The sequence below is a fragment of the Convolutriloba macropyga genome, chromosome 8, assembly GCF_964194025.1.
Source record: "Convolutriloba macropyga chromosome 8, txConMacr16.3, whole genome shotgun sequence".
NCBI lineage: Eukaryota > Metazoa > Xenacoelomorpha > Acoela > Convolutidae > Convolutriloba > Convolutriloba macropyga.
The window spans coordinates 38,311,572-38,337,681 of NC_134475.1; the positions used below are offsets into that span (position 1 = coordinate 38,311,572).

The window sequence follows — 26,110 nt, forward strand, 5'->3', positions numbered from 1 at the left end:
GGTCAGTCTGTAGAGTGAACCTTCTTCCGAGTAGGAATTGTTTCAATCTTGCGACCACAAAGACGATTGCAAGTGCCTGTCGTTCAATATTGGAGTAATTTTGTTCGGCTTGAGACAACTTCCTCGATACGTAGATCACAGGATGTCCTTTTTGTGAGAGTATATCTTCTATAGCTTTCTCTGAGGCGTCTGTTGTCACGGTTGCTTCCTTCGTCAAGCTGTAAGGCTATACAAGAGAGTCAGCACATAACTCGTTTTTGATGTTTTCAAAAGCATTTTGCTCTTCCTTGTCCCATCTGAATTCTTCTTTTCGAATTTCATTTAGGGGTAGCATTTTTGTTGCAAAATCCGGTATGATTCGACCATAAAAATTTGCTGAGCCGACAAGGGACTCGAGTTGTTTCATATTTGATGGCGGTTTGGCATTTTGATTTTCTCAACATGTTTAGTATCGGTTGCTATTCCTTCTTTAGAAACAAGTAACCAAGAAAACTTACGCTTGAAACTGGTTTTGAGTTGGATTTCTTCTCATTGATGGTGAAATCTTTTTCACGTAGCCGAATCTTGACTGCAAGCATTCGTTTCTCGTATTGATCCTTTGTTGTTCCATATACCAGAACGTTGTCTTGGAATATGACCACACCCTTGATTCCTTTGAGAGTTGACTCAATGCAATTCTGGAAGATTGATGAAGAGTTCTTTAGGCCCTGAGGAAGCCTGCACATCTTGAACAATCCTTTCGATGTGTGGATTGCGCATATTTCTTTTGCATCCTCGTCCAGCTCAATTTGATATTATGCATCTAATAAGTCAATTTTTCCAAAGTAAGAGGCCCCATGGAGATTATGGAAAATGGTCTCCATGTCTGGGATCGGATAGTCCTCGTCCATAACTTTGCCATTGATGTGAACTTTGAGGTCCACGCGTAGTCTCAGAGCTCCATTTTTCTTCCGCTGCCACACTACTGGTGATGCATTTGTGACCCCACCAGGTTGTACTGGCTCCAGGATGCCCTGTCGTACCATTATCTCAAGCTTCTCTTTGACTCTGTCTTGGAGAGGTAGAGGTATCTTTCTGGCTTTGCAGAACATTGGCTGTGATCCTGGTATGAGTTTCACATGCGCTTTGTATCCTTTGACTGCAGGTAGTCTTTCATCACTCACTGCATTGATGCCTTCTTGGGTTAGTATGTCTCTCCCAAGTAGCCCAAATTTTTTGTCGGATTGCACAACTGCTAGTTGTTGTTGCCTATACTTGCTTCCGTTCCACTAAACCTCACATGTTAGTGATCCCAGAAGCGTCAGTTGATGACCATCATAGGCCTCGAGACGTCTGACTTTCCAATTTAACTGAGGTTTACTAAGCTCAGTCCAGATTAAGGATGATATCACGGTGCTATCAGCACCGGTATCAACTTGCATTTTTATTTTATGGTCTTTTACTGTAATGTACTCCCATGTCACCGACATGCTAAACACGTTTTCCCGTGTATAGTACATTCCCATCTCCATTTCGGATGATGTTTGACCAGGCAACTTACCCTCTTCCTCGCAGAAGTTGTGCTAGTCAGACTTACCTGACTTAGGCTGGGTTTTACTTCTGCACATTTTTGAAAAGTGCCCCACCTTTTCACAGGTGTTACATTTCTTGTTCAAGGCCGGACACGGCTTGCTAATGTATGGCTTACCTCCATAGCTATTACACAAGTTACCATTGCCTTTATTACCAGTGAACTTTTCAGTAGGTTTTCTGAAGGTCTTTTTGAAGTTGTATCCCACTTCTTCTTTTATTGGAAATGGTCTATTAACTGTTGAGGAACTCGCAAAAGTCATTGCTTGACTTCTGAACTGTAAGTTTTCTGTCATTTTAGACAGAGACATCGTTGGCTTAGTTTTAATGCCGTCTAATAGTCTTAATTTGGCCTCAGGGTCTCTCAAACCTGAGATAAACTTTATTTTCACCAACTCTTCCTCAGGGTTGGATACTGTTTTAAATTTTTCAAAGTCACAATAACGTGCTTCTTCTCTGAGGCGCGCTAGAAAATCGTCGTCAAATTCTCCAAGCCTTGGACAACGGACAGAAATTTAGCCCTTTCTGCCGTTACTACTCTCTCCTTAGGTGGAATATAGTTTTGAATAGCTAGTCTGATCTCTTTAGAAGGAGTGTCTAACAATTTTTTAGGGCTCATAAGGCTCCTAAGTTTAAGAAGTGCGTCCTGGCCGCAAACACTAAGAAAGAAAATTGTTACCTGTAGGTCCATGATCGTACCGTCGTTGTTGACTTTATCTTCTTTCTTCTCTGCGCGACATTTCACCACAAAAGACATGATCCACGCAGTACAGGATTCAGCATTCTGCAGATCCAAGGTTTGTTGGTCGTTTGGTGGTCTGCACACCATTGTCGTGGTCTCGAGCACGAATAACAAGAATTTTATTATTTTAATAATTGAATTCAAAATGGCCTAAATGTGCAAAATTTCACAGGTATTTATAATCCGTATCAGTATGAAAATTTACAGATCCATCTAGATATAGATAAACTGATATGTGTTAATTTACACCTTAGTTGTGAACAAGTTTTTCCCCTTGCCGTATATGGCAAGTACTAGTGCAGTTTTTTGCACTTAACACATTGTTCTCCCGACCTGAGAACATGTCATTGCTATCTACTGGGAGGGTCGGAGAGTTGGTTACTGATCGTGATTGGTGGTGGGAAGGTCGAATCTATCTCACAAATTTATGGTTTATGTACACTGATAAACTTGTGGTATGAACAAATTTGAATCGACGATTCGGTTCAAATTAGATGCCATTATTCAATTTCACTTCACCAAACATCAGGTAAGAAAGTTTTCTTTTTATATCGAAGTTTTAACTTAAGTTGCTAAGTTCGCTACATCTCGATATATCACAATATCACAATACTTCTGCGTAACTTTTGCGAACCACTGAAACTTTCAATGAGTCGAATCGGAGAAGAATTTTGGGCGCCAGTGCGTCTTGTTAAGGACAAATTCGAGCGCAATTGAAGCTGAACAGAGCTGTTCAAGGGTGCAAACCAGGTGTGATCAGAGACGATTTTTTGTGGAACTTGTTATGATCGGAGACAAGTTCAAGCGAGTTTATTCCCGCTTTTGGTAGTGGTTTTATTGAGATTTTGGTTCTACCAAGAGCCAAAAATAAAGTCACTGTCCTTTCAAAATTGCTTGATGAGCCTGATCGGAATCAAAATGCCAGTCAGCATCTAACAATTTCCGTTCCCCTAAATATGCAAGTAGAAACAACTCTAATTAATTTATTGTTCCTTGAAAAACAGCCTAAGTTGATAAGGTGCTGATATGGGGCAAATTTCTGCGTCATAATGAGTTGTTGTGACAATTAAGCCATCAGACTGAATAACAAGATCGCGCGAGAACATACACAGGAAATGAAAGGAAATCAATATGTGATCAAAATGCGAAGGAAACGCGAGGAGACATTATCGTCATTTCTAGGAACATTATAACGATGTATTTATTCTTGAGGTCAACCCAGGCAAAACAATTCTCAAAATTGTGTTAACGAGGTTTCCAGACAGAGTGCTTGATTTTAAAAAGAAATTGACCACAAATTCTTACTGAATTTATTGTAATGAGGTAATTTACGTTAATCTGGTAAACTCATAGATAGAATATACGTTTTAGTGTACGCTCAGTACAACAAGGAAGATTAGGAATAATAAAGCAGGTTTAAATTTTGTCTTTCATTGATCAAAATTTTCAATAAGTATTGTTATCATCTCTCTAATTTTAAAATAACCGATAAAAAATCTAAGTTCTAAAATGAAATATAAAATGTTTAGTTTATTTAAAATCTGTAATTTTCCAATTCAGTAGCTTTTAAAATGATAGAAAACAAGTATGGAAAGTTTCATTTAATAAATTCATGCATAAAATTCATTTAAAAAATATGCCGAATTTCAAACTGCAGCCATTAGCTGCTCAAGTGATCTTACAAAAATAAGGAACAAAAAGCACGGTTTTGACCTATTAATAACAAAAGATTTATTCAAACTGTACTCTTCAAAAGCAACCTAATTCCATCAAAAATCAATTGATGGCATTTGGGAACGTTGATGAAAATCATGTTCTCTGACTTCATCAAAGGAAACAATTTTGTTTTCAGGAAAGCCAACGACATAAGAAGAGCCAATTTTGAAAGCACGTAATGTCTTAGGATAAGAAGAAAGTCTTAGAGTTGTAAGGAAACGCAGATAAATATTATCAGAAAATATTATGGATCATATGACATATAGAAATACGTACCACGATGTGCATGAAAAGAAATATTTCGTATCATTCGTTTTATTCTAATTTCTTAAACATCCATGAAACAAGCTGCCGTATATTGTCTAAAAACGGAAACTGCATCTAATGACATAAACATACATAACTATAGAAACCTGAAGTTCAGAGGTCAAATGAGCCGACGCCAAAGAGTCCTAACACATAATTGACAAATTTTATAATCAATGACAATTTGGATTTGTTTTGAATTAAAACATCAATTAGTTTAACTGCTCAGCCGGTGCCAAACCAAACAACTAATGATTTGGAGGTACGCTAATATTGCATACCGATTAAAAAGGCAAATTTCGAATAAGAAAAACTAAGATTGTGGAACTTAAGTCCGTGAAATTTGAGTTTTAGTTAATTGTGATTAATTATTACTTAGAACCCACAGCATCTGATTTTTGATTTGTATTCAGATAGAGATAGAGCGCAAATATTATTTACACTTCAGGGGTATTTATTTCTTCGAACTCTGGTGGACACTCTGAATTGATCAGAAAAAACATTAAAGCGAATAGCCCAGCCCACTGAAAACAGAAGTTTGTACTCTCAGCAGGCTTGCTCAATTGTTTTCAGTCACACTTATGAGAGGAAACGCTATAATATTGATAGCTATAAGTGCAGATCTGTGAGCCAATTGCAAGCCATAGAAGCCTTCTTAAAGTTTCATGTCCTCTGATTGTGTCGGTTCCACTATCCCAATTGAAAACTCGATTGTGTGGGTTTTATTATTCCAGCGAAAACCCGATTGTGTGGGTTCTACTAATCTAATTGAAAACCAGATTGTGTGGGTTTTTGATTCAAATAATAGATCATCATGAGAGCGACGAGCGGCCATTAATCCGAGGGTTGCTGTGATTACAAACTTGGATTATGACTTTGACCTGATAACTAATGGATGACAATGAGTTAATTAAGTCAACTAAGATTATCTTACCAAGCAATATATTAATTTATGCAAAAAAAATCTAAAAACATATAGAAAATTCCTTGAAAATAAGTAACGGCTCTGCAAACCAATGTAATTTAATTCATCTTAAAAAATGTTATGTTGGCAACTTCAGAAAGATTTTCTTGTTAAATTTATTGCATAGGCAATTCGTTTTCATTGGACAATAGTTGGTTTAATGATTGAACAATACTTCTGCACTTTCAATTAGCTTAAACTTAAATGAGGATTTTGGAAGATTTTTTAAAAGGAAAGAAATTGAATGTTAAAAACATTGAAAATCAGGTCATTGTCCGTATTTTTCGCTTTGATGAAACATTGAAACCAAAAACAGTAAATATATAACAACACAAGATTAAGATGAGTCACGCATTTGTTTATTTGTATGCACTTTTATTTTTTGTATGCTTCAGTGCTTGGTATTATTAAAATTTGTTGTCCCTTCTTATTACTTCAATATCGTCTTTGAAGTGAGAAAGTGAACGTGTTTTGGTATCAATTATTACGGAAACCTTTTGAGGCGGACAATTTTCCAGCTGAAATGTATTAGAACTTTTTTATTCTTTTCTGATTTCAAACTTAACTCTAAACTAATACTTAAAATTCACTTTTTCTTCCGATGCTTTGTTTAGAGCGAAATAATAGACAATGCAATATAAGTGAACTAAGTATTCTGTTTTGTAAAATTTGTCTTGCAGGTTTTTCTGGTGATCCTTTTCAATGAAACCAAAATGAGAAACGCAGATAAAAATAATTTGGTTTTTAAACAACACTAAGAGTAATGTTGCTACAAACAAAATGACGACATCTTGTTGCCAGAAAGAGCGTATGAATATTGAAACAACAGATTAGGCATGATCAGAAGTTGCACGAAGTGACTCACAGCAAAAGAATTATCTTCAAGAGCAGTTAAATGGTTCAATTTTGGGACCTCTTTTGCAATGACTTGTTTTGGCTTCATATAGGTGTAAAAAGCAAAACAAATTTCTCTTCAAAATCGGATTCCGTGATAAAATACAAGAAACTCTTGTAAAATTAAACTGAAAATGGACTTGCACAGAATAATTCGAAGTGGACTGCCGATCGGCACAGTTAAACGTTTTTAAATACACAATTTTTAATTTAGTTAAACAACCGCAAAAATATTTTTCATCAAGAGTTCGCAGTTAGTTTTTTTCACAAAGTTTTCCTGGTAAGGTGGGCACAAAAAAGAATTTGTTTTGATTTGAAAATTGAAATTTCCTGATGAACAGTCCTGTATATGAACAAAGCGCAAGTTTCTTACAATAGTTTGGATCTATGGTAACAGTTTTACTATTAAGCAATGTTTGAATTAAAAACTACAATTACATGATTCCAGCTGATTTATTTGCAATTCAGCTCATCTAGGAAACATTACCTCTTCTTGTTCTAACATTACGACGCAGAGGTATACCCCAAAATTACCGCTTTAATACAATTGGCTCGAAAATTAGATACAGACAATGAACGAAATTAGGAGACATCCTTTGTATCTTACTTTTCGCGAAAGGGGTTCCGCCAATTTTGCGAAACAAAAGAACATTCGGTGCGAAAACTAGGTAACAAATCTTGAAGCACGTTTCCGCTCAATTTAGGTATCTATTATTCGAGCGTATTTTGAGCACGCAATAAGCACTTTAATAAAGATTTAATTGACGTTTTCAAAGCTTTAAAGTGCTTTAAATACATGCAACCACAAATATGGGTTTTTTCCCCGAAAAACCCCTCGCTCATCAAAGGCTTTGTATATCAATGTGGGACTGGCCCATTTTAATAAATAGTAATAAATAGTACTAATAAATAATAATAAGTAGTAATAAAGTACTATAAAAAGTAATAAAGTAGTAATAAAGTACTACTAGTAGTATTAAGTTAGGCTTAATTAAATAAGTAGTAATTAAGTTAGGCTTAATTGCGAATTATATGCGAAATCGAGCTACATTGAGTGCGAAAAATTGATACATAAATGAAGCAGATGCGTGATACAAGTCGTGCGGTAAATAGGTTATAAAGCTTGTACTTGTATTTCGCGGCTAGGATTAGGACACTTTTGCGAACACGAGATTTTAATTTCCCTTCCATTTTGCCGGTTTCTGCTAAATTAGCTATTTTACGCAAAATTGTTCCACTTCCAATGTATTAACAAAGTAATAACGAACACGAGATACACGCATCGGGCATATCTGCCCGTGACGATTTGGGTATACCTCTGCGTCGTAATGAACTTTTGGGCAAAAGTTGATTGATGTATATTGCAAGTCTACCGAAAAATGCAGTCAAAAATGCTACAAAAACGTTTTTAGATTTTTGATGGCAAAGGGAGAAACCATCCAGATGTAGATTGCACGGCAATTCTGTACCTTCTTGTTTTTGCCAAATTATGTAAGTTGCCTTACTTCAGAATATTTTTTTGAAAACAGAAGCTTTAACAAATGATTCATTGATTGAATTGAATGAAAAAGATGATATGTATCTTCACAATTATTTCAACAGTTTCAGCAATAAATTTATTATCACTATTGATTCTAAAAGGACTAATTCTTAAAAATTTAACCACTGTCAAATTCTGTGCATCAGGCGGTTTTTGAATTACGGATTAATTTGCGGAGCATAAGGTACTCGGCGAAAACTTGATTGAGCAAAGCAATTTTTTGTAGCTTATAGGCAAAATTTTGAACTGAATTTTTGTGGAGATTTTGCGACTAACAATTAGGGAAAACATTTACGAACGATACTACAAAACAGTTAAATGCTCAAGTTGAATGCTCAAGTGAATACCCACTGGAATTGCTAAAAAGCACTCAAGAAACCATGGAAATTGTGATTGCATAGTTGACGCACAGTTTTTTATATAGTGAGCATTTGCAAAAAATCAGTATAAGTCCCTCACGCAATTCTGACAACATTCTTCTCAATTTTTGATGAAAAATTATCTAAAATAAAGCAACAATTTTTGATTGCCATTTTCTCTACTCTTCGCTTAGAAATTTTGCCAAAATTTTTACCGAAGGGTATAGAAATGATTTAATAACTTGAAAAAATGTACTTTTAACTCTTTTACATCAAAGGATCATTTCTCCGGATACTTGGGTATACTTTATGGCCTTAAATGGGTATTGAAGTACCCTCTGTAGGTGTTTTAATTGCTACTAGGCTAAAATCCACTTTAATTCAACATTTCCTTTCGCCTGATATTCCGTCCCTCTAAAATTCACATTTTGCATAATTGACAAACAAATAAAAACAGTTTTCAGAATTCCCCGCCCTGTGTTGGTTTGACTCGAGCAAAATATTTCGCAAAGAAGTATTGAGAACAGAGAAGGAGACTCGGTAATGTGCGTACGCAAATAATATTCCGACCTTGCTCATCCACCTTCTTGACTTAATTGGCTACCAAATGACGAAGAGATAGAAAACTTTCAAAAGCATACATATCGTTCAATAAACAACCAATGGAATACAGTAATGCCACGCTAGAGGGCCGATGAAAGTTGTTGATAATGGGACTACTACTAAAGACAATAAAAAACCAAACAACAAATAATAATTGCGACCAAAACTCGATGTCTACAATAAAAAACAGTCATAACAAAATAAAAATCGCATCAGAAAAAAATAAACAGAACAATTTAACCTATACTTCATTAGAAAAGATACGGGGCCGGTCCTCAATGCGACTGGCTATTAGGTCGACAAAAAAGAGCAAAGAAGTTCAAAAATAAGTTACCAATTTTGAGACAATTAATTTTGCAGTTATTGATGTGATATCAACTGAAATATCAAAAATGTTCATTTGTTTCTCCATTGGAGGCAATTGAGACATCTCATTATCCAATGTTCAATTGCGCAAAATTTCAAAACAGATGAGACCAACGTTTATTGTTGAAAATTAAAAAGAAAACAAATACTTTGAACTGTACAAACTTAAAAAAATCTCAAACATTTTAAAAAATCTCGTAGTAACAAAGCGCAGAAGCAAATGTTTGAAAATAAAACCGTTACAAGTATTATACTAAAGCTCAACTGAAACGAGTTGTGACCTGTGCTTACAGACACTGAGCTATAAACCAACCATAAAACTAATTAAAAATTGACGAAGCTCAAAAACCACAATATGTTATCTTAACATCAACGATTCTTCCTGATAGAAGGACTACGTAGACATGACAACAAAAAACCCAAAAACTGATTCGTGTAGAAATCTCGAAAACTTTTTATGAAACTATATGGTCGAAGCAATCAGTCACAACGTATAACCAATTGCAAAAAAATTTTTGAATAAGAAAAGATTCAGACTTTTAATTAGTGAGATTTGGTTTCATGGGGACAAAAATGAAAGCAAAAAAGAGACAGTTGGAAAAAAAGCTTTTTCAAGAAAATTAAATTAAAAGTGATTGAAACAAACAGTTATAAACTGATTTCTTTTGTGTAATACGTCCGGGGAAGCAATTAAGATCTATTTTTATCAGATACATGGCGTATAACAACAAAAAGAAAGACAAATATAGGCAAAAACAAAAAAATCCACAAAATTGCGCTAGATAACTGTGCCTCAGCCCAAAATCATAAGCTGTTTAACAAAAACGGTTAAAAATCCAGGTACGCCTATTTCCAACGCCGTGCATTTTCCACATTATACTTTCCTTCAAACGGTCTAAACAAAAATGTGATAAATTGATAAGGAAACAAAATGAGCTCATAAAAATTGCCATTATGCTAAAAAAAACAAAAAATCGCGTAATATCAAAACGAAGAAATCGTAAGTTGAATATAAAACCAATAACATTAGTAGATAATTACTCACAGGAATTTGGTTTCCATCACTTTTTTCTGAGACTGCGCTGGAGGTTGAGAGAAATAAGATAGAATAGTGGCAATGTTAAAAATATTTTTTTAAAACAAATATATTCAAAGTCATAACAGACATTATATAACAACTGAAAGAGTCATCTTGTCTCATTTTACCTCCTGGAAAACAAATGGTTCTCTGATTGAGGACACTAAGTCATCGGGCTATAAAAAAGTCCATAAAATTTTTACGAAAACAATTGGTCAGAGCCATAAAAGCCACGAGCTAAACTCTGAAACCATAATATAGTGTCGTTGGGCCTGGTATATTGTAGATATTGTCTGTTATTAATTGAGCCCTGATTTCAATTTCTTGTCAGTAATTTGCATAAAAACATTTACGTAGCAGAAATATTTTGAATAAAAGGTTGCGTCCCAATAAAATCTAAAAATTTTTTTTAAGCATCCATCTTCAGATCAAGATCAGCCAAGATCTTGCTGCGCGTCTAACAAAACACTCAATTGTCCAAATGGTTGCAAAATAGACCAGTTTTAAACAAAATTTTTTAGTCTGTCAAAAAAAAACGCATTTTATATAAATATCGAGTTTAAATTAACAAAAAACTGACAAAACTATAATTCCAAAAGACTCCTAAAGCCAGCCGGAGTACGACTAGCTCTTTTTCGAATTTGAGAAGAATATGGCAGCATTCCTAGGGTGTCTACTTCCCGCAAATTTAAAGCAAGTAAGCTAAAAAAAATTTGGTCTCCTTTTTGATGAAGAAAGTCTGAATTTTGAGAAATTTAGAGCAAATTCTAGCCAAAAAAACTCAGTTCGAACAGTTGATCAACCCTCCTTCAGCTTTAGAGCTGAAATCAATAATACTACAGTTAACAATTTGAACATATTTTTAGCAAACTTGTCGAAAATTTGGTCAAAACTACCGAAAATGTGAATAAAAACAGCTGAATTACATCTAATATTCACAAACTTTTAAGCCTCGATAACCTCCTATAAAAAGCGAAAATTGAAAAAATCTGTTTAATTCCCTATTCTACGCTGGAGGGGCTTTCTGATGATACCACTCACAACTCTCTACGATGATTATATCGACCGGCCAAAATTGTCTGAACAAAAAAAAACCCAGTTGAGTATATAGTTCCTCCCCAACTAAAGTGGGTCGGATCAATAATGAGGTAAAGTTGTGCATGGGTTTCATTTAGAGCATACTGCAAAATCATTCGCCAAACTTGAAACTAAATTTCGCCAAAAGCATTTTTTCGACTACTTAAGACATAAACAGGAATTTAGCAACGTATCTATCTTGCAGTAATCTTGCACACAAGTTAGCATTGAGTTAATTTCTAAATCAGGTCTGACGTATATTAATGCACACTCAATAAAATCAATCAAAAAATATCCTTGGACAATACACAGCATATAATTATCTATTTAACACGTGTAAACTTACCGGAAAAACTGCGAGGCGCTGCTCACTTTTAGCAGGAAATAAGGCCAGTTTGGATTTAATAAAATCTCAAAATCAAACACAGCAACTTCAATTACCAAAATTCAAGGCAAGAGCTGGGGTGATTAGGGAAATGTTAGTGTGTACCATATTTTGCTAATCTATTATAACCAGTCAAGTTATTCGCTTTATCTCTAAATTTAATCCAGCCTAATTCGCCTCGCGAGCTTCGATTTATGCGTCTTTTATCTTCTTCCTATTCCATTTGTAGAATATCACATTTCAATTATAGTAAAACATTTTCTACCTTTGCTGTTTGTGCTGCAGAGAATTGGACAAATTTTTCAGTTTTCACAATACAATGTTGTTAAATTTTTCGTTTAAGCTTTGTCAGAAATTGATGTAATAAAACGACAAAAGTGGGTGTTATCCGGAGCTTAAAAATAAAAAGCTGTTTTTCATATTTTACGATAATTTCTAAGCGAAGCAATCAAAAATAAACAATTTTTTATTGTAAACAATTTGTACTGTGTAGGTAGAGTGGTCCCTCCTGGACTATAAAAATGCTGGAAACAAAGTAACGAATAATTTTCGGCAAAGGTTATAACATAATGGAAAACAACATAAAATTAAGGAAAAACGTTTCAATAAAAACAAAACTATATGTGTGTATTGGAACTATAGTTTAAAGTTTTTGAAGAAAACCATTACAAAAACAGTTAAAACATGACCGGAAGAAACGGTAACAAGCTCATCAATAAAGCATGTATTAAACAGCTGACAATATTTAACTTTCCGATGAAAAAGGAACAATATTCTCCAGATTGCGAAGAGCGGCTGTAGGCAACCGTTAAAATGGAACTGCAAAAAACAGACAGCCTCGCCAGACAGAGCCACCGCCAAAGGTTTATCAAAGCAAAGATTTTTCCTTGTATTATTCTCCCTCATTAGAGTTTAGAATTATCCTATAATAGATTTTAAAAAAATAAGGAACTCAAAAATTATTGTATTAAAGCTCTTGTATACACAAACAGTGTAAACAACAGTAAAAAATTCCAGTTTCTTAGCTTCGATATCAAAAAAGAATTCGTGCTGTTTGATTTTTGTTACCACAGAAGGGCCACGATAAGGGTTTCAGACGAGCAAACGAACAAAAGCTAGCGATATGAGCAACGTTGAGTCCTGTACTCCGTAAAACGAAGGAAATGGCGCACACAACTAAAAACATTTTATCAACTTCTTTTTATCAGCGTATGCAAATATGGTGCATGTACAAGACTTGCAATTTAGAACAGCTCTTTTTTTCTGCCGTAATTTTTTTTGGAAGTTTTTCTCCCCTTTTATTATTTTTGTGGAAACATGTAAATTATAAAGCAAAACTGTTAGGTTAACTGCTTACGTGTTTAAAATAGTCAAGTTAAAAATCATCATACGTTATTCATTATATGTTAAAAATAACGACCTGACTGAGGCCATTCACTTTTACTTCTAGATAAAAAAATTGGATTTGAAAGCACCAATATGTCTATTGAAAGATATTTAATCAAACTGATCAACAAGAAACTTTTTGAAGCTGGCTTAAAACTATGCTTATGTTTAAAATCCCTAGCTCGTGGAGGCAACTCTAACCTTTTTTCAACGCACTTCGATATTACAGATTTACTCCATTTTTTCTTTTTTGTGTGTGTGCTGTTTTGATCTAAAATATTTAACAATAAAGCCTTAGTCAAAACTTTAGAAGCTATCAAATTTTCTGCAAGATTACAAATCTGCCTGTGGTAAAACCAAGTTTTTGTGATGAACAATGCACTGGCTAATTTGTTCTAAAGAAAACAACAATAGCTGTCTCACCTCCCGCTTAATTAGCAAACTTTTCTTCTAAGCACACTACCTTACATAGCAAAGTTAGAGCAGAGTGAATTGCGCTTTAAGGTATCGTTCCTGAATACGATTGATTTCCCTTTTATTGTGAGCTATGAATAAAAAACCGAAAACCGTTCTGCACATAACAGGACCCAGCTGGTTCTTTTTCCAATAGTTATAATTTTCTTCCAAAACTTTGCAGTTTTCGTAATTTCTTCTGAAGTCTTCTCTGTTTATAAACTGTCAAATTGAGCTCTTATCGTTTGCAATCTGAACACTATAAAAATTGCATTCATTTCTTGCAGAAATTATTTACTCATTAAAAAAAATAGAGGTCCGTAACTGGGGAACACCATAATCAAATGCTTCATGCAATCATAATACCACATTTCCAAATGAAAATTTTATATTTTTTTTAAAAAATGGCTTCCTTAAAAGAGTTGGGTCAATGAGACCTTTCACTACCAAAATAGACTTCTACCTCATTATCTTTTGAGAGTAATCTTTTTGCTGTTTCAAAGAAAAAAGTACCATCTCTGCTGAGTATAGATTAGTTTCTAAACTATATTGTTCCTAGTTCAAAAGATCTTTTTGGTCAAGGTGCTTGCTCCAGCAACTGATTGAGAAGAACTATCTCAAAAAACTTGACAAATTTTGGTGTTACCAACAATGAAATTGAATTATCAGTACATTTTTGGTCTTCCTATAACTGCCTATATTTGTATGTGCTTGAGAAAGGTGAGAAAAACTTTATAATAACCTTAAAAGTGAGCCTTAGATGGGTAGTAAAAGCGTAGCTTGTATCCTCTAATACCCAGGGAATTAGTTGGAATTGTCAATGAGCTCTATCATTTCCGACCTGTCTTGGTTCTATAAATATCTTGTTTTGTCACATAATGGGAAAAATATTAATCACAATTTCATACAACCTGTTAATAGTTTGATTGATACTCCAATGTTTATATGTTTTCAAAAATTCATATCACTGAATTTTTTTTATAGTAACCGGCAAAATTGATCTCCTAATTATTTCTGTACAATCATTTTCAGTAAAAGCGGTAAAAAAGACGCTGTTATTACCTCAATCACTGTTTTTCTGATTGAAGTTTCAATTTTTAGTAAATGACCAAATTGATCTTTGTGATATGAAAAATGCCAAGGGCTAATTCGAAAGGGGCCATGAAGCTGATGTCAAAGTTATATTCAACTGAAGTTTTGACAAAAAATATGAAGGAATCATTGATTCCGCTTTAAAGTTTACAACTTCGTGAATTATTGAAATGATTGAAAAGACTTTTGAAAAATTTTAAGTTATATGTTTAATTGAGATGCCACATTCAATTCTTGCTTCGTGATAACTCGAGTTCTCTTACTAATTGTTTCAAGAACGCATAAAAGTGGACCTCATAGACAAATCAACCCCTTTTGCTGACAAAAAGCCTAATCCTAATATTCTATTCTGGGCTCATTTGATTTTCCTTAAGACTCTGCTCTGTTACCAAAGCCGTTTACGAAAAAAGCATGATGATCAATAATCTGGACGCAGCTTTTAAATAACTTGGCAACTGTTGGTGTTCGAGAAAAAAGTTTGAATTTATACAAAGAACATTAATCATTTTAGAATTGATACATAGAACTTTGATCGACTAGATTTTTTTTGTTGTGTCCCATTGTCTAATTAAAATCCCAAATATTTTATTTTTCCACTTATCGTCATTTTGATGCTAAATTTTTTTATTTAACTACAGATTACTTTTCATTTACTCCAGCAGGTGATTGAGAAGAATCTTTTCAAGAAATCTTCAGAAATTTTGGTGTTACCAAAATATGAAAAAGAACTTTCAAAATATTTTTGGTCGTTTTTAACTGCTTATATTTGTGTATGCTTGAGAACTTTGGGAAACATCTCAATTTTATAATAAATTTCAAAGTAAGTTTTAGAAGGGTAGTGATAGCGTAATTTGTAGCCTTTACACCCAAGGAATTAGTTGGAATTGTATAACAGCTTCGTTTTTTCCAAACACTCTTGGCTTTATAAATAACCTTTTTTTTTCAGATAATAGAAAAGAAATTGATCACAATTTCATACAGAGTCGTCATAGTTTGAATGATACTCCGAGGTTTTCAAGGATCCATATCACGTAAAAAATTTTAATAGTATCCTGCAAAAGTGATTTTTTAATTATTTTTTTATAACCGTTTTCCGTAAATTCTGTGACACTGACGTTATTACCTCTATGAATGGTTGTCTCATTGAAATCTAATATTTTTATGGGACCAAAGTGATCTATGTGATATGAAAAATGCCAGAGGCTGGCTATTTTGAAAGAAGCTATGAAGCTGATGTCAAATGCATATTCAACACACCAAAGTTTTGACGAAAAATATGAAGTAATCAGGTGAATTTGCTCTAAAGTTTACTACTTACTGAAATATTGAAATATCAAGACTTGTATCTTAGTTTTTTTTTAAAAAATTTTTAACTCTATGTTTAATTCAAAGTACCACAATCAACTCTTTGTTCGACATAATTCAATTTTTTTTCTAATTGTTTCAAAAGTTCACATCAATGGACCTCGTAGAAAAATTAACCCATTTTTTAATAAAAACTCTAATCTTAATATTCTATTCTGAGCGCATATAATTTTTCCTCAAATTCTGTTCTGTTACCACAGCCGTTTTATAAAAAATCATGATTATCAATAAGCTGGACATGATTATCAATAAGCATGATTATCAAACATTAGACAACTTGATTTTTTTTTGTCTTAAATGTTGTTCGATTTGTAGTTGGCTGTCTAATTAAAATTCCAAATACTGTATAACTTCCTTACTCGTCATATTCATGTTATCGGTTTCCGGGTATCAGTTACAGTTTACTTTTCAAACAAAATCATCATAACGAGCTCCTAACGGTATCAAATTTTTGAGTACATTTACTCTTTTTGATGTTGTTTCCACTTTTTTATGTGAATAAAGTTTACGTGTTATTATACTTAGCAGCTTTGCAAATCAAGAGAGCTGCCTTATAAGAAATTCCAGAGAGAGTTTTTCACTTTTAAATTTGAAGTTGAAACTAGAAAACTGCTTTCTACACAAAAAACATATGACAGAAGATCCAATCGCGAAATTTTGCGTAATTAGATTTCAAATAGTTTAGCTACACATTTCGCGCTTTTATGGCAAAACAGTTAGGTTAACTACTTAGGTGTTTCAAATAGTCAAATTAAAAATTGTCATACGTTGTTCATTATATGTTAAAAATAACGGTCCAAGTGATGCTAATCACTTTTAGTTCTAGATAGAGAAATAGTATTTGAAAGAACCAATATGCCTATTTTTTTTTATCAAATTGACCAAAAAAATTATATGAAGCTGGCGTAAAATAATCCTAAATTCAAAATCTCTAACTCGTGAAGGCAAGCTTTTTTCAACGCACTTCGATATTACAGATTTATTCCAATTTTTTGTTAATGTGCTGTTTTGTTCTTAGGTTCTAATTAAAATTTATGCCGAAGTCAAACCTTTTGTAGTTGTCAAAATTTCTGCAAGATTAAACATCTTTTTGTGTTAAAACAAAGTTTTTGTGATGAACAGTTCGCCGGCAAGACACGATTGTTCTAAAGAAAACAATGATAGTCATCTCAACTCCTGCCTAATTAGCAAATTTTGGGTCCATTAAATTACAATTCAAAATTAGGCCAGACTGAATTGCGTTTTAGAGTATCCACCCTGAAAACGATTGATCTCTGTTGTTTTGTGACCTATGAAAAAACAACGAAAACCGTTCTGCGCCAAATATGAGGGGGCTGGTTCTTTTTGCAATAGTTTTCAGGTGCTTCCCAAATTTTGTAATGATCCCGAATTCTACTGAAGTCTTCTCCATTTTCAAACTGGTAAATTGAGCTCCTATCGTTTGCAATCAGAACAAAGTAAAAACTGCTTTCACATTTTGCAGAAATCATTTAGTCATATAATGTTTTATGCGACCCCAGTACCACATTTCCAAGTAAAAATTTTGAATTGTGATTTTTTTCAAAAATGTTTTTCTCAAAAAAATGACTCAAATTGAATTGAGACCTTTCGCTACTAAAAGAAGCTCCTACTTCATTATCTTTTGCTAGTCATCTTTTTGCTGTTTTAATGCAAAAGAGCACAGTGTCTGCTGAGTAGAGATTAATTTCTAAACTATATTGTCCTCAGTTCAAATGTTTCTCAAAAAAACTTCGAAAACTTTGTTGTCAACAAAAAATGAAATGAACTCAGCACATTTTTGGTCCTTTTTTAACTGCTTATAATTGAGTATGCTTGAGAAGTGTGGGAGAAACTCTAACTTCACAAAACCATTCAAAGTTAAACTTAGATGGGTAGTAATAGCGTAGTTTGTATCCTTAACACCCAGGGAATTAGTTGGAATTGTCAATGAGCTTTACTGAATCCAAACTCTCTTGGCTTTATTAACAAATCGTTTCTTTCAGATAATGGAAAAGAATTTGATCACAATTTCATACCAATTGTTCATAGTTTGAAAGACATTCAGGTGTTTTTAAGGATCCATTTTACTAAGAATTTGAATAGTATTCCGTAAAATTCATCTTCTAATTATGTTTGTTAACCGTTTTCCATAAATTCTGTGTCACTGACGCTATTATTACCTCTATCAATGTTTTTCTCATTGAAGTCTCATTTTCTATGCTATGACCAACTTGATCTATGTGATATGAAAAATGCCTGGGAATATTTTGAAAGTAGCTATGAAGCTGATGTCAAACGTATAACCAACACATTAAATTTTGGACAAAATATATGAAGGAGTCACTGATTCCGCTCTACAGTTTACAAGTTCCTGGAAAATAAGACCATGTGTCTTGTTTTCTTTTCATTTTGAGTTTTTATGTTTATTTGAAAGTACCAAATTCACCTCCTGGTTCAATATAAATTGAGTTTTGTTTCTAAAGTATTTAAAAGAACATATATTATTGGACCTCATGGACAAACCAATCCCTTTTTTCAACAAAAAATCTAATCCTAATATTCTATCCTGGGCCCATGTGTTTTTTTCCAAATTCAGTTCTGTTGCCACAGCTGTTGACTAAAGGATCATGATTATCAACAAACTGGACGTAGGTATTGAATAACTTGACAACTATTGGTCTTGGAAAAAGAGGTTTGATTTTATTCATAACACAATATAAAATTTCGAATTGAAAAGAACTTTAAAAAAACATTAGACAACTTAACTTTTTTTAATGTGCTGTCCGAATTGTCGTTGTTTGCCTTTAATTCCCAAATACTACAAATTTTTACTTCTCATCATCTTGATGTTAACTACTTCCATTCAATCATTTGTTACTTTTCAAACAACATCATCATAACGAGCGTCAACCGGTATCAAATTTTTGAGTACCTTTACTCTTTTTTAGTTAATTCCGCTCTTTTATGTGAATATACATCACGTGTTATTATACTTAGCAGCGTTGCAAATCAAGAGAGTTACCCTATAAAAAATTCCAGAGAGTTTTTCACTTTTAAATTTGACGTTGAATCAAGAAAACTGCTTTCTACCGCAAAAAACATTTGACAGAAGATCCATTCGCAAAATTTTGCGAAATTAGATTTCAAATAGTTTAGCTACACATTTCGCGCTTTTATCCACTGGCAAAACATTAGGTTAACTACTTAGGTGTTTCAAAGAGTCAAATTAAATATCGTCATACGTTTTTCATTATATGTTAAAAATAACGGCCTAAGTGATGCTATTCACTTTTAGTTCTAGATATAAAAATAGTTTTTGAATGAGCCAATATGCCTATTGAAGGATATTTAATCAAACTGAGCAAAAAAATTAATTGAAGCTGGCCTAAAATTTTGCTTAAATTTAAAACCTGTAACTCGTGAAGGCAACCTTTATTCAACTCACTTCGATATTACAGATTTACTTCATTTTTTGTTTATGTGCTCTTTTGTTCTCAGGTTCCAATTAAAATTTAGTCCTAAGTCAGAACTTTTGAAGTTATCAAACTGTCTGCAAGTTTAAACATCTGTTTGTGGTAAAACTAAGTTTTTGTGATGAACAGTTCGCTGGCAAGACCCGATTGTTCTAAAGAAAACAACGATAGCCATCTCAACTCCTGCCTAATTAGCAAATTTTTGGGTCCATTAAAATACATATCAAAATTAGGCCAGAGTGAATTGCGCTTTAAGGTAACCTCCCTGAAAACCATTGACCTCTATTTTTTTGTGAACTATGAATAAAAAACCGAAAACAGTTTTGCACCTAATAGGAGCCAGCTGGTTCTTTTTCAATAGTTATAACTGTCTTCCAAAACTTTGCAGTTTTCGTAATTTCTTCTGAAGTCTTTTCCGTTTACAAACTGTCAAATTGAGCTCTTATAGTTTGCAATCTGAAGACTGTAAAAACTGCCTTCATTTTTTGCTGAAATAATTTACTCATGAAAAAATAGAGGTCCAAGAATCGTAACTGGGGGAACAGCATAATAAAATTCTTTATGCAATCATATTACCACTTTTCCAATTAAAAAATTCGAATTTTTTTTAAATGGCTTCCTAAAACAATTGGGTCAAATTGAATTGAGGCCTTTCACTACCAAAAGAAACTTCAATCACATTATCTTTTGCTAGTAATCTTTTTGCTGTTTCAAAGAAAAAAGTACAGTCTCTGCTGAGTAGAGATTAGTGATTCTACACTATATTCCAAACTAGATTCCAAACTGTATTGTTCCTAGTTCAAAAGATCCTTTTTGTCAAGGTGCTTTCACCAGCAACTGATTGAGAAGAACTCTCTCAAAAAATTTAACAATTTTTGGTGTTACCAACATTGAAAATGAATTTACAGTACAGTTTTGGTATTTTTATAACTGACTATATTTTTGTGTGCTTGAGATTTGTGAAAAAACAACTTTATAGTAACATTAAAGGTGAGCTTTAGATGGGTAGTAAAAGCGTAGTTTGATTGATACTCCAATGTTTTAATTGTTTTCAAGTTTTCATATCACTGAAATTTTTATAGTGTTCTGCAAAATCGATCTCTTAACTATTTTTGTATAATCGTTTTCCGTAAATGCGGTAAAACTGACGCTGTTATTACCTCTTTCACTGTTTTTCTGATTGAAGTCTCATTTTATAGTATTTGGCCAAATTGATCTATGTGATATGAAAAACGCCGAGGGTTTTTTCGAAATGGGCAATGGAGCTTATGCCAAAGGCATATTCAACTGAAGTTTTGACAAAAAAAGTGAAGGAATTATTGATTCCACTTTATAGTTTACAAGTTCCTGAACTATACAAATATTAAGATCTTGTGTTTTGCTGTCTTTTTTAAAAACATTTAAGTTCTATGTTAAATTGAAAGTACCACAGTCATCTCTTGCTTCGAGATAACACGAGTTCTCTTATTAAGTGTTTCAAGAGTGCATATAAGTGAAACTCATAGACAAATCAACCCCTTTTGTTGACAAAAACCCTAATCCCAATATTCTTTTCTGGGCTCATATGATTTTCCTTAAGACTCTGCTCTGTTACCAAAGCCGTTTACTAAAAAAAGTATAGTGATCATTAATCTGGACGCACGTTTTAAATAATTTGGCAACCGTTGGTCTTCGAGAAAAAAAGTTTGAATTTATACATAGAACATTGATCATTTTAGAATTGATACATAGAATTTGATCGACTAGATTTATTTGTTTGATGTGTCTCTCGAATTGTAGTTGGTTGTCTAATTAAAATCCCAATTTCTTTATATTTCCACTTATCGTCATTTTGATTCTAAGTTTTTCCATTTAATTACAGATTTCTTTTTAATTATTCCAGCAGCTGATAGAGAGGAATTTTTTCAAGAAAACTTCAGAATCTTTGGTGTTACCGAAATATGATACTAAGTTTCAAAGTAAGTTTTAGATGGTTAGTGATAGCGGAATTTGTACCCTTTACACCCAGGGAATTAGTTGGAATTGTCTAAGAGCTTCGTTTTTTCCAAACTCTCCTGGCTTAATAAATATCTCCTTTTTTCAGATAATGGAAAAAGCAATGATCACCAATTTATACACACTCTTCATAGTTTGAATGATCCGAATGTTTGAATATTCCGAGGTTTTCCAGGATCCATATCACTTAAAATTTTAATAGTATCCTGCAAAAGTGATCTTCTAATTATTTTTTAATAACTGTTTTCCGTAAATTCTGTGACACTGACGCTGTTATTAACTCTATGAATGTTTTTCTCACTGAAATCTTATATTTTTTATGTGACGCAAGTGATCTATGTGATATGAAAAACGCCAGGGATTATTTTGAAAGAAGCTATAAAGCTGATGTCAAATGCATATTCAACACACTAAAGTTTTGACAAAAAATATGAAGTAAGCATTGATTTCGCTCTAAAGTTTACTAGTTCCTGAAATATTGAAATGTCAAGACTTGTATCATAGTTTTTTTTAACATTTTTTTAACTCTATGTTTAATTGAAAGTACCATATTCAACTCTTGGTTCGCGATAATTCGGTTTTCTAATTGTTTCAAGAGTGCATATAAATGGATCTCATAGAAAAATCAACCCCTTTTGTTGACGAAAAGACTAGTCCTCTTATTTTATTCTGGGCCCATGTGATTTTTTCTTGAAATTCAATTCTGTTGCTACAGCCGTTTACTAAAAGATCAGGATTATCAACAAGCTGGACGTATGTATTGAATAACTTGACAACGGTTGGTCTTGAAAAAGAGGTTTGAATTTATTCATAACACATTATACAATTTTGAATTAAAAAGAACTTTAAAAAAGAACATTAGACAACTTGATTTTTTTTGTTTGATGTGCTGTCATAATTGTAGTTGTTTGCCTAAATAAAATCCCAAATACTACAAATTTTTACTTCTCATCATCTTGATGTTAACTACTTCCATTCAATCACTTGTTATTTTTCAAATAACATCATCATAACGAGCGTCTACCGGTACCAAATTTTTAGTGAGTTTACTTTTTTTAGTTGATTCCGTTCTTCTATGTAAATATACTTTACTTGTGAAACATTGTTCTTAGCCGTGCAAATCAAAAGCGTTGCCCTATAAAAAAAATCCAGAGAGCATTTTTCACTTTTATATCTGAAGTTGAAACTTGAAAACTGCTTTCTACAGCAAAAACATTTGAGAGAAGTGCCATTCCCAAAACTTCGCGTGAGTAGATTTCACATAATTTACCACTACATTTTGCGCTTTTTTTCATTGGCGAAACAGTTAGGTTAACTACTTAAATGTTTAAAATAGTCAACTTAGAAATCATCATACGTTATTGTTTTTATCTTAAAAAACATGATCTGACTGGGACTATTCACTTCTACTTCCATTTATAAAAATAGGATTTGAAAGAACAAATTTGTCTATGGAAAGACTTTAAATCAAACTGATCAAAGAAGAAACTATTTGAAGTTGGCTTAAAACTATGCTTTAATTTAACATCTCTAACTCGTTAAGGCAACTCTGTCCCTTTTCAACGCATTTTGATTTACTCCATTTTTCTTTTTTCTTTTTGTACCTGTGCTGTTTTGATTTTAGGTCTGTTTAAAATTTAAGCTTAGGAACAACTTTTAGAGCGATCAATTTTTCTGCAAGATTACATATCTGTTTGTGGTAAAACTGAAATTTTGTGATGAACAATTCACTGGCAAGACCCGATTGTTCTAAAGAAAACAATAACAGCTATCTCATCTACCTGCTTAATTAGCAAATTTGTGTTCTAAGCACATAGCAAGGTTAGCGAAGACTGGATTGCGTTTTAGGGTATTGTCCCTGAAAACGATTGATCTCTGCTTTCTTGTGAGCTATAAGTAAAAAACAGAAAAACTGTTCTAGACATAATAGGTGTCAGCTGGTTCTTTATCCAAAAATTATCTGTTTATTCCAAATTTTTAAATTTTTTTCCTGATTTCGTCTGTAGTGTTCTCCAATTCTTATCTGGCAATTTAGGCTCTTATCGTTTGCAAACTGAACACTATAAAAAAATGCTTTCACTTTTTGCAGAAACCATTTCCACATAAAACAAATTAGAGGTCCAAGAACTGTAACTGAAGAAGCACCATAATAGAAAGCTTCATACAATCACTTTACAACATTTCAAAAAGAAAAATTTTTGAATTCTGCTTTTTAAAATCGGCGCTCTTTAAAAAAATTGGGTCAAATTGAATTGAGAACTTTCACTACCTCATTATCCTCTGCTAGTAATCTTTTTGCTGTTTCAATTAAAAAGAGTACAGTGACTGCTGAGTAGAGTTTAGTCTCTAAACTATGTTGTTCCTAATTCAAAAGATCTTTTTTGTCAGGGGACTTGCTCCAGCAAATGATTGAAAAGATCTCTCTCGCAAAACTTAACCAAATTTGGTGTTACCAACAATGAAAATGAATTTTCAGTACATTTTTGTCTTTTTTAACTGCTTATATTTGAGTGTGCCTGAGAAGTGTAGGAAAAACTTTATAATAACATTAAAAAGGAGCTTTAGTTGGGTAAACATAGCCTAGCCTGTAGCCTCTAGCACACAGGGAATTAGTTGGAATTGTCTATGAGCTCTATTCCAAACTTTCTTGGTTTTATAAATATCTTGTTTGGTCAGATAATGGGAACTAAATTAATCACCATTTCAAACAAACTGTTAGTAGTTTGATTGATACTCCAATGTTTTAAGTGTTTTCAAATTTCCATATCACTGAAATTTTTATAGTATCATGCAAAATCGATCTCTTATTTTTTTGTATAACCATTTTCAGTAAATGCGGTAAAACTGACGCTGTTATTACCTCTATCACTGTTTTTCTGATTGAAGTCTCATTTTTTAGTATATGGCCAAATTGATCTATGTGATATGAAAAACGCCAAGGGTTTTTTCGAAAGGGGCCATGGAGCTGATGTCAAAGGCATATTCAACTGAAGTTTTGACAAAAAATGAAGGAATTATTGATTCCGCTTTAGAGTTTACAAGTTCCTGAATTATTGAAATTTTAAGACCTTGTGTTTTGCTGTCCTTTTTAAAAACTAAGTTCTATGTTTAATTGAAAGTACCACATTCAACCCTTGTTTCGAGATAACTCGAATTCTCTTGCTAATTGTTTCTAGATTGCATAAAAGTGGACGTCATGGTTAAATCAACCCCTTTTGTCGACGAAAAGACTAATCCTAATATTCTATTCTGGGCCCATATGATTTTTTAAATTAAATTCTGTTGCCACAGCTGTTTACTAAAAGATCATGCTTATCAGTAAGCTGGACGTAGGTATCGAATAACTTGACAACTGTTGGTCTTGGAGAAAGAGGTTTGAATTTATTCATAACACATTATACAAATTTGAATTGAAAAGAACTTTCAAATAGAACTTAAGACAAATTTATTTTGTTTGTTTGATGTGCTGTTCGAATTGTATTGGTTTTGCCTATATAAAATCCCAAATACTTCAAACTTTTACTTCTCATCATCTTGATGTTATCTATTTTCATACAATCACTTGTTATTTTTCAATTAACATCATTATTACGAGCGTCTATCGGTACCAAATCTTGGAGCAAATTTGCTCTTACTTAGCAGATTTCACTTTCCTTTGTTTATAAACTTTGAGCGTGAAACATACTTGAAAACAATTCTTATCAAAAGAAGTTGCCTTATAAGGAACTTTCAGATAGTGTTTTTCACTTGAAATTGGAAGTTGAAAAATGAAATCTGTTTTCCACCGCAAAATATATTTGACGGAAGCTGCATTCGCGAAATTTTCCGTATATAGATTTCACATAATTCAGCACATTATTTCGCGGTTTTTTGCACAGGAAACAATCATCAATTTTACAAAAGGCCACATTGGTTTATCGGTGAATCGGTCTAAAAGAACCCCAAATTTTACAAATAACAAATCTGAGCACATTGAGTACATCTAAGGACATTAGAACCAAAAATATTCAGCCTACCTATTAGTATGAGGCAATTTTAAGTGTAATTATAGCAGGAGGAAAAAGCAGTTTTCTATGGAAACAGTATTAAAGGTATCAATATTTCTTTTAATTTTTCAAAATTATTGTCAGTTTGCTAATATAAACTGTTGCTTTGATTTTAATAAAATGTTTTATTACAGGAAGCAAGAATACATTCAAAAACCTGTAACGTTCTGCGACCATTGTTTTACGGAGAACTCGATAAAAAACTGTTTAAATTTCACAACAAAAAAAGAAATGGATTAAATTTGGATAGGAAGAAGTTTTCGTCGAATTCTCTTTAGGTTTTTCGGTTGTAAAGAAAAAGTTTAGCGTAAAAGTTTTGTGCAACAACTACAATGCTGGAGGAATAAAAAAATTTTATAAAAAATTTTAAATAGTCTATGAGAAGCTTTGTCTTGAAGTTGGAAGCGCTCTAAATGAGTTTTTGGGCGTCTGATACTTTCATAATTAACGCACCCCCTTGCATAAAAACTACCATTAACCAATTCTGGTTTTTTAGAAGTATATCTCATCCGCTTTGGTTTGCACAAACACAAAATGAAATAGTGTTAATTGGGGACGTTCAGGAGCAGTTAAAACTTAAAAAAGCTATTTTTCTGAGTTATTCGATGATTATCAATATACTTTTATTATAGATTAAAAAGCAACCACTTTTTATCAGATACAGTTTGTAGCACAGCAACGCCAAGATTTCCGATGATCAA

General features: G+C 33.0%; 1 protein-coding gene across 3 annotated transcripts in view; it reads right to left on the bottom strand.

Moving 5' to 3' along the window:
* Window positions 1-26,110, bottom strand: part of LOC142344108 (uncharacterized) — a 121,151-nt gene that overhangs the window by 61,664 nt on the left and 33,377 nt on the right. Inside the window, exon 1 of one of the 3 annotated variants that reach the window (XM_075395604.1) lies at window positions 11,865-11,990. The exons of 1 other annotated variant lie outside the window; for it this stretch is intronic. The gene's annotated coding sequence lies outside the window, so the exon portion shown is untranslated. Of the gene's footprint in view, window positions 1-11,560; window positions 11,626-11,864; window positions 11,991-26,110 lie in introns of those variants that run through there. One more of the 3 variants, XM_075395602.1, reaches the window with a different exon arrangement.